A 10,364-nucleotide genomic window follows, 5' to 3' on the forward strand; every position below is an offset into this window, starting at 1 on the left:
GTTCTTTGATTAGTGAGTACCATATGACTTGAACCTCGTCACTACTTTACCGAGGTTAGTCTTGATACTTATTAAGTATACGTTGTTCCATACTCATACTATACTTCTGCAAATTTTTGTGCAGATCCGGGTATTGGTTGGAGTGGACCTCAAGAGTGAGCACGCTCGTTGATTAGGAGGATTCAAGGTAGTGTTGCATGATCGTCGTGGAACCTTGGATTCCCCTTCCCCTATTTCCTACCGTTGTATTAATTTCAAACAATATTGTACTTTGAGACTCGTTATGTATTCAATTTAGAGCTCATGACTCTGTACTACCCGGTTTTGGGAGTTGGCATTGTATATCACCCTTTTTGGCTTATGTTGATTACTTATTCTGCTATTTATTATGATTCGGGCTTATTATATCATGTTTTGATGATTGTATATTATTAGTGTGAATGACTTACTTAGTCTTGGAGGTTTGGTGCCATCACGACTTTTGGTGGAATTTTGGATCGTGAAAAGTTGGTATCAGAGCCCTAGGTTCATAGGTTCTACGAGTCATGAATAGGTCTTGCGGCTCAGTATGGAGACATCCGTACTTATCTTCAAGAGGCTACCAGAGTCCAGACTGTTAGGAAAACTTCTCTTTTTTTCATTCTTTATCATACAGATTTAATCATCCCAAAGTTTGAAAATTTAATCTTCTATTCTCTCACAGATGGTGAAGACACGTTAGGCGGGATTAGCTGAGCTGGCACTAGTGCCCCCTATCAGTGCTGCGAGAGGTCGGGGCCGAGGTAGAGGCTAATGAGGGCACGCGCCGCAGCTAGAGTTCCTGATAGAGCGGCAGTTATGGAGCAACCAGTAGCTCCAGCTGAGGAGTAGGGGCCCGATCATATCGAGCAAATAGGACCCACTTAGGCACTTGAGGAGCATGTTGCTACACTGGGACTTCAGGAGACTTAGGGCCACTTTATGAGTATGTTTGAGAGCTTGATGCAGGCAAGGTTGACTCCGGTTGCACCAGCAACTTCACAGGCTGGGAGAGGAGCCTAGACTCCCGTCGCATGTATACTAGAGTAGCTGGCTCATGTTTATCAAACACATGTGTTCAACCGATGCAGCCAATAGTTGTAATTCTGCTCGAGATAGGACCAGTCTTGTTTGCTAAAGAGTAGAAGATGATGGAGAGGTTTCAGAGATGTCGTCCTTCCCATTTCAGTAGAGGGGATACCGAGGATGCATATGGGTTCTTGGATCAGTGTCATCGTATTCCACGTACCTTAGGTTTGGGGTTCGAACGAAGTCCACTTTACCATTTTTCAGTTGTTGGGGTCGACATACAAATGGTGGCAGATTTATGAGTCGAGTAGGCCAGTTATCACAACACTACTTATATGGTCCCAGTTCTCAGATCTTTTCTTGGGGGATTTTATCCCATAGATCCACAAGGACGAGTTGCGCGATGAGTTTTAGCATTTGCGCCAAGAGGGTGTGACTGTGGCCGAATATGCTATATGATTTACAGAGTTATCACGCTATTGAACTCCTTTGGGTTTTTTCCTAAGAGGGAAAGGGTCCATAGATTTGTTAAGGGACTCACCTACAACATTGGGTTTGGGATGGCACGGGAGATAGAGATTGAGACTGCATTTCATCAGGCTGTGGAGATTTCTAGAAGGTTAGATCATATCTTCATACAGGAGAGAGAGGATAGGGAGGCTAATAAGCCTCGTGGTTTTAGAGGATTTAGTGGTGCCTACTCTGGGGGCAAGGTTCATCATGGTAGGGGCCATGTCAATCAACTAGTTCAGTCAACACTTCGTGTTTCACATAGTGGTTTAGCTACTCGTATCAAACAATCATCTTTTAGTGCGCCTCTTGCACGAGGTTCTTATAGCAATTATTCCAGTCGTCCAAGGCAAACTCAATTCTAACAACCATGTCCGAGAAAAAAGTTATTACGTGTGTGGTGATTTGAGGCATATAATAAAAGATTGTCCCGGGCTTTGGATGATAGCAAGGTATCCAAGCTATAATTCCCATTCAGGATGTGACACCACATACACAACTAGATAGAGGTGGGGGACAGGTGGGTAGAGGTCGTCCTAGAGGGGGAGGTCGGGCTCGTTGTTATGCTTTCTCTAGTAGGACTAATGCTATCACATTAGATGCAATCACTACAGGTATTGTTCTGTTCTGTTATCAAGATGTTTTAGTATTGTTTGATTTGGATTTTACTTATTCGTATGTATCATCCTACTTTGCATCATATTTGTATATGTTGTTCGATCCGTGTTCTACTTATTCGTATGTATCATCCTACTTTGCATCATATTTCTATATGTCTTGTGATTCTTTGGATGCTCCTATTTTTGTGTCTACACCTGTTGGGGATTCTATTATGGTGGAACGTTTTTATTATTCTTATGTGGTTACTATTAGGGGCTCTAAGACTGGGGTTGACCTATTGTTGCTTAATATGGTGGACTTTGATGTGATTTTGGCTATAGATTAGTTATCTCTGTATCATGCTATTCTTGATTGTCACGCTAAGATCGTGACGTTTGCTATGCCGAGGTTGCCATGGTTGGAATGGAAGGGTTCGCTTGGTCATATTCCTAGTAGGGTGGTTTCTTTTCTGAAGGCTCAACAGATAGTTGAGAAGGATGCTTGGTATACTTAGCTTTTGTTAGAGATATTAGTACTGATACTCCTATTGTTGATTCAGTTCCCGTAGTGACAGAGTTTCCATATGTATTCCCTGCAGACCTACCGGGCATGCCACCCAATAGGGATATTGATTTTGGTATTGATCTGGCATCATGCACTAAGTCCAAATCTATTTCACCATATCGAATGGCTCTAGCAGAGTTGAAGAAATTGAAGGAACAGTTGCAGGAATTTTTAGATAAAGATTACATCAAGCCGAGTGTGTCACCATGGGGTGCGTTGATACTATTTGTGAAGAAGAAATATGGTTCCATAAGGATGTACATTGACTATAGACAATTGAACAAGGTTACCATCAAGAATAACTATCCACTACCCTACATTGATGACTTGTTTGACCAGTTTCAGATTGACTTGATATCGGGGTACCATAAGTTAAATATCAGGGCTTCGAACATTCCTAAGACGTCTTTTCGGACCCGTTATGCGCATTATGCGTTCTTGGTGATGTCTTTTTATTTGACTAGAATAGTGTGTTCCAGCCTTATTTGGATTCTTTCATCAATATGTTCATTGATGATATCTTGTTTTATTCCCGTAGTAGGGAGGAGCACAAACAGAATTTGAGGATTGTGCTTCAGATTCTGAGGGAGAAGAAGTTATATGCCGAGTTCTCTAAGTGTGAGTTTTGATTTGATTCGGTGGCCTTGGGCCACGTGGTGTCTACTGAGGGGATCAAGGTGGATCCGAAGAAGATTGGGGTAGTTTAGAGTTGGCCTAGACCTTCTACCGTTACTAAGATCATGAGTTTTCTGGGTTTGGCTGGTTATTATCGTCGCTTCGTGGAGGGTTTCTCATCTATTGCATCTCTATTGACTAAGTTGACTCAGAAGGGTGCTCCATTCAGATGGTCTGATGAGTGTAAGGAGAGCTTTTAGAAGCTCAAGACTATTTTGATTGTACTCTAGTTTTAGTTTTGCCCTCAGGATCGGGGTCATATATGGTCTATTGTGATGCTTCGCATGTTGGTCTTGGGTGTATGTGATGTAGGACGGTAGGGTGATTGCCTATACTCGTGCCATTTGAAGCCCCATGATAAGAAATATTCGATGTATGAATTGGAGTTAGCAGCTATTATGCACACGCTCAAGATTTGGAGGCATTACTTATATGGCGTGTCTTGTGAGGTGTACATGGATAATCAGAGTCTTCAACATCTGTTTAAACAAAAAAAAATTGAATTTGAGATGGCAAAGATGGTTGGAGCTACTAAATGATTATGATATCACTATTTTCTACTATCCAGGGAAGGCTAATGTGGTAGCAAACACCTTGAGTAGAAAGGCGAAGAGCATGTGGAGTTTAGTATTGAGACCTTTAGCTATGGATGTTCAGGCATTTTCCAATAGATAGGTAAGCTTGGATATTTCGGAGCCAAGCAGAGTCCTTGCTTGTGTTGTATCTCTATTGTCTTTGTTTGAGCGCATTAAGGCTCACCAGTATGACGATCCACATTTACTTGTCCTAAAGGATACGGTGTAGCATGGTGGTTCTAAGGATGTGACTATTGATGATGATGTTATATTGCGACTCCAGGGTTGAGTTTATATTCCCAATGTCGATGGCTTGAGAGAGTTTATTCTTTAAGAGGCTCATAATTCGCGGTATTCTATTCATCCAGGTACTACGAAGATATATATTGACTTGAAGAAGCATTATTGGTGGGGGAGGATGAAGAAGGACATTGTTGGGCATGTTTCTAGGTGTTTGAATTGCCAACATGTCATGTATGAGCATCATACTACGGGTGGTTTACTTCAGAAGATTGATATATCAAAGTGGAAGTGGGAGCGCATTGCTATGAACTTTGTGGTAGGTTTGCCATAGAATTTAAGTTTGATGCCATTTGGTCATTTTTGATCGGTTGACCAAGTCGGGGCATTTCATTCCAGTAATGACTTCCAATACATTGGAGCAGTTGGCTAGGATCTACATCAGAGAGATTGTTCGCCTGCATGGTGTAACTGTTTCTATCATCAAAGACTGTGGCATTTAGGTTACTTCACTCTTTTGGAGGACGATTCAGCGTGAGTTGGGCACGCAGGTTGAGTTGAGTGCTGCATTTCACCCTCCTACGGACGGGCAGTCCGAGCGGACTATTCAGATCTTTGAGGATATGTTAAGGGTATGCACTATTGATTTTGGAGGTCAGTGGGACCAGTTTCTTTCACTAGCGGAGTTCTCCTACAATAATAACTATCAGTCGAGTATCCAGATGGCTCCATATGAGTTCTTATATGGGAGGTGATGTCATTCTTCGGTTAGTTAGTTCGAGCCCGAAAAGGCTAGGTTATTGGGCTCAGACTTGGTTCGTAATGCTTTAGAGAAGGTGAAGTTGATTCAAGAGAGGCTTCGCATAGCCCAGTTCAGGAAGAAGATTTATGAGGATCGGAAGGTTCGTGATGTGGCTTTCATGGAGGGTGAGAATGTTCTTCTTAGAGTTTCGCCTATGAAGGGCATGATGAAGTTTGGGACGAAGGGCAAGTTGAACCCGATGTTTATTGGTCCTTTTGAAGGGTTGGAGAAAGTTGACGAGGTTTCTTATAGACTTGATTTGCCTCCTAGTCTTTCGGGAGTTCATCCGGTTTTCCATGTTTCTATGCTTCGGAAACATCATGATGATAAGTCCCATGTTTTGGACTTCAGCGCAGTGCAATTGGATGAGAACCTGGCTAATGAAGAAGAGTTGATGGCTATTTTGGACAGGCATGTTTAGAAGCTCGGGTCCAAGGAGATCACATCAGTGAAGGTCCAGTTAAGAGTCATCCAATCGAGGAAGTGACTTGGGAAAACGAGCATGATATGGAGAGCAAATATCCTCACCTTTTTGGCATTTCAGGTATGACTCTAAACTCGTTTGAGAATGAATGTTTAATTAAGAGGTGGAGATGTAACGACTTGGTCGGTCATTTTGTGTATTTGAGCTCTATTTCCCCATTTGATGATTCTTGTGGGCCTGATTATTGTTTTATGACTTTAGAGGATGGTTTGATTTAATTCCAGAAAGGTTTTAGAGTGAATTGGAACAATTCATTCCATATTTGGAGGCTTAAGTTGTAAGAGTTAACCAACGTATAAATTTTGTATAAACGACCTCAGATTCATGTTTTGATGGTATCAATAGATTTGTACGGCGATTTTGGACTTAGGTGTATATTCGAATTTGAATTTGGAGATTCCTAGGATATTTTGGCTCTATTTAACTAAAGTTGGCAATGTGAAGGTTTGAAAAGTTTACAAGTTTGATCGGGAGTTGACTTTGAGGTTTTCGGGTTCAGATTTTTTTCCGGGACTTTAAATAGGTCCTTTTTGTCATCTGGAACTTGTGTGCAAAGTTTGGTTGCATTCCAAGTTAGTTAGGCATGAATTAGACGCTTGGTTGTGAGTCTTTGTAGTTCTTGAACTTGAAGGCATGCTGCATATGTTTTGGTGCTTGACTCTTGGTTATGGATATTATTTTGGTGCTTTGAGCTTATAAGCGAGTTCGCATGTAATTTATATACTTGTGTGGATGTATGGTGTGGGGATCGAGGGACTCGGGTGAGTTTCAGATAGAGTTTTGGAAGTTGGAAGATTTGTTGGTGCTACAGACATTTGCAATGCTCTGCTCGCATTTGCAGACTATTGATTGCATTTGCAATGTGGAGCTGTGAAGGCCAGCTTCCCATTTACGAAGCTACTGTCGCAATTGCGACATCCGTGCTTGCGAAGAGTGCTTCGCATTTGCAATGCTTAGTCGCATTTTCTAGGTTCCTAGTCGCAATTGCAAAGTCTACTGCAGGGACCAAGTTCGCATTTGCAAATCTTTGGTCGCATTTGCGACTTCCGCATCTTGTTATTAATAGTTCGGAACTTAGACCCATTATCTCATATTTTGAACCCTAGACTTGGAAAGGGGCAATTTTGAAGAGGATTTTCCCATAAGAAAAAAGAATAAGTGATTTCTGCTTAGTTTTGATAATATATATATATATATATTCCCCATAGATTATTAAGACCCAAAACATAAAATTTTGAGGAAAAATTGAGAATTTTTTCTTCAATTTAAGAAAGCGAAAATTAGGGTTTTGAGATATGATCTGGACTTGATTTTAAAATCTAATCACATATTGGACTCGTGGGGTTATGGGTAGTCGGGGTCTACCCCTTGATTCAAGTTTTGATCATGTGGGTTCCGGTTGGACTTTTGTTGACTTTTTGGAAATTAAATAAAAATTAGAGCTTTATTGTTTGAAATTAATTCCTATAGTATTGTTTGATGTCATTGAGTTATTTCTTTTTAGACTCGAGCCAGTTGCACGTGATTTTTTATGGGAAAATCGATTTTAGAGGGTTGAGTTAGGCTTGTTAAGGTAAGTATCTTGCCTAATCTTGTGCGAGAGAATAACCTTTAGGATTGGACCTTAATTATTTAATTACTATGTATATAAAGCAACGATTATGCGAGGTGACGAGCGTATATGCGGGTGCTATATACGAAAATAACCGGATTACACTCTAGACTTTTACTACTCCTTAGTTTAATTGTGTTCTCTCTATGATACATGTGTAATCCTTTATATGACTACGTGAGCTTATTCTTTCATGATAGAGATCATGTTTTAGGATTAATATCTTCTAATTAGCCAATATGGGCATTTGTAGAATTATTGCTAAATTAATTTAACCATAGTCATGTCTTATATCTTGAGCACACATCCACACTTTATTATTTTCATGTCCTTGTGTACCTTATTGATGAATTGTGAGAATATGTCTCTTGATGATAAATTTTTGTCTTGAAATTTTTATGATCATGGTACATATGGACATGTTGAGCGGATTGATTGGGTGTTAACACGAGGTCTCTTCTATGCAAATATTGTTATTGTAATGATGTTGTGGTACGAGGTCTTTGCCGTACGATTATGATGATATGGTTACCGATATGACACAAGGTATTTGTGTGCGCTTATTGTTATGGCACGGGATTTTTATCGTACAACGTGTGGATATGAATATATCCCCCTAGAGTCGCCCTCTCATGTTTCTCTCTTGATGGGGTACACGCGGATTGTGGTGATTTAATTGATGTGATTGATTTCAATGGGGAGTATAAGTGTGGCATTCTCGGTTGATGATGGGTCGAGTATAACGGTGACATTCTTGGTTGATGATAAGTGGAGTATAAGGGTGACATTCTTGATCATGCAAGTGAATTCCTTATGCTTTGTCATGCATTTTATTTTCGCGTTGCACTTATCATGCTATCTTATGCCTCTGTTATTATTTGATGATTTTATTGTCAAGATGGATTTACCTATGTTGAGTTGATATCTCATCTTTGTTGAGTTGATGGTATTGTATCTTGTAATATGCTTGTTGCAAGTTATCATATATAAGTTGCACATGTTCTTTGATTAGTGAGTATCACATGACTTGAACCTCGTCACTACTGCACCGAGGTTAGTCTTGATATTTACTGAGTACACGTTGTCCGGTATTCACACTGCACTTCTGCACATTTTTGTGTAGATCGGCCGTTGGTTGTAGTGGACGTCGAGAGTGAGTACACTCATTGATCAGGAGGATTCAAGGTAGTGTTGCATGACCGTCATAGGCCGTTGGAGTCCCCTTCCCATATTTTCTCATTGTTGTATTACTTTCAGTCAGTATTGTACTTTGAGACTCGTTATGTATTTGGTTTAGAGCTCATGACTTTGTACTACCTTGTTTTGGGAGTTGGTATTGTGTATCGCCGTTTTGGCTTATGTTGATTACTTATTCCGCTATTTATGATTATTCAGACTTATTATATCATGTTTTGATGATTGAAGGTTATTAGTGTGAATGACTTATCTAATCTTGGAGGTTAGGTACAGAGGCGTATCCAGGATTTTAAGAACATGGGTGCACCATTATCTTTAAGATAAATGTTTGGTTAGATTATATAAAATTTATGTTGATAACAAGTTGACGAGCAAACTATATTAATATTATATTCACAAAAAATATCATTCACTTTACAATTGTCCTCGACAAGTTTTCATACTTTAAAAACGGTCGATAATAGCATAATTACTTACAGTTTTAAATATATTACGCTCTATATAGCAAACCAAACAATCATTTAGAAAATCATCATCCATCCTATTACGTAGATCAGTTTTGATATACTTTATTCATGAGAATGCTCTTTCCACGCTTGCGGTAGCAACAGGTATAAGCAAAGTCAACTTCACAAGCAAATAAATAAGTGGCCAAGTAAGATCCAATTTTGTCTCTATCATCACTCTAGCAAAATCCTTAATTCTATCACACTTTTGAGCATAGACAATGAAACTATCAAGTTGGACCGAGTTCTCGAAGTTTGTTATCACCAAATTCACTTGGATAATACTCTGTCAACTTCATTATCTTGTTCTTATCAAAATTAGCAAATAAATCAACCGGACTCAAACTGGCCATACCAAGAAGTAAGTTAGTACTCACAACATCAAAACGATTATTAAGCTCTTGAAATTCCAAATCAATAACCGTATAAAATACTTCCACATGAAAGTGATGTAAATATGAAACTTCGGACCTCTTAAGCTTCGACTTTCCTAGAATATAGTATTCATCCATTTTGGGAATCAGAATATTATGTTTACTACAAAATGAGCACACCTCATCCAAAAAAAGGTTCCATTCAGTTTCTCTGATCATTTGCAATCTTTTCTTTGCAAGGTCAAGTATTCCCATAGCATTAACAATATCTTGATCTTTCTTTTGTAAAGCTTTGTTCAATTCATTTGTAAATAACAACACCTTAAACATCAAGTGCAACATAAAAATAAATCCAAATTCTTGAATCCGGCTCAAAAGATTTCCCGCTGCAAATCTATCAAGATGATATGGACAGTCACGCTTCATATTTTTAAGCACATTAACAATTGAAGGAAATAAAATCATTAAATTGTCCATTTAGCACTAGAACTTGGTTCATCATTTTTGGGCTTGGTGAAAAATCTATCCATTTTAATCTTATGGATCGTTCCTAGAAAATTAAATATTCACACTTCTATTTAATCTATCTTAATTCAAATAAATTGTTAAATTCAAATCAATCATATTAAAGCATGTCAGTCAACAGATGAAGAAGTTATGGCACAAAAATTAGGCATCTGTAGTTCTGTACATGTATATTTGAACTTATACACTTTAATTGTGTTTGGCTTGGAGCAAGTTCTTCAATAACTATTAACTATATTGTTTGGTTTGAAAACTAAATTTGTTTTGACTAAATTTAAACAAAGAACTGTTATTATAGATATACAAAATAGTATATGAAGTTCCTTGTTCAAATTAATGTGATGGATTTATGCTTATTTAATCTGGAGATATTTTAAACTTAAATTATTGTCTCACTAAATTCCTTCGCATAAATTCTTTTCCCATGGATTTCAATCTTTGACTCGGCCAAGCATTTTCTCAAACACAATATATGCACAAATTCTATAAACTATCAAAATTCAAGACTTTAAAACCCTAGCTCTCACAAATTCTCACTAGAAATAGCATTCAACAGCTTCTCATTTCAGAAATAAACAATCAGAATCACCATTAAGGCATCAACAAGACAAAATCTCGACAAGAGATTCAAACATTGAGCAGAACAGGAAAAG

The sequence above is a fragment of the Nicotiana attenuata genome, chromosome 9, assembly GCF_001879085.1.
Source record: "Nicotiana attenuata strain UT chromosome 9, NIATTr2, whole genome shotgun sequence".
In the NCBI taxonomy this organism is placed as follows: domain Eukaryota; kingdom Viridiplantae; phylum Streptophyta; class Magnoliopsida; order Solanales; family Solanaceae; genus Nicotiana; species Nicotiana attenuata.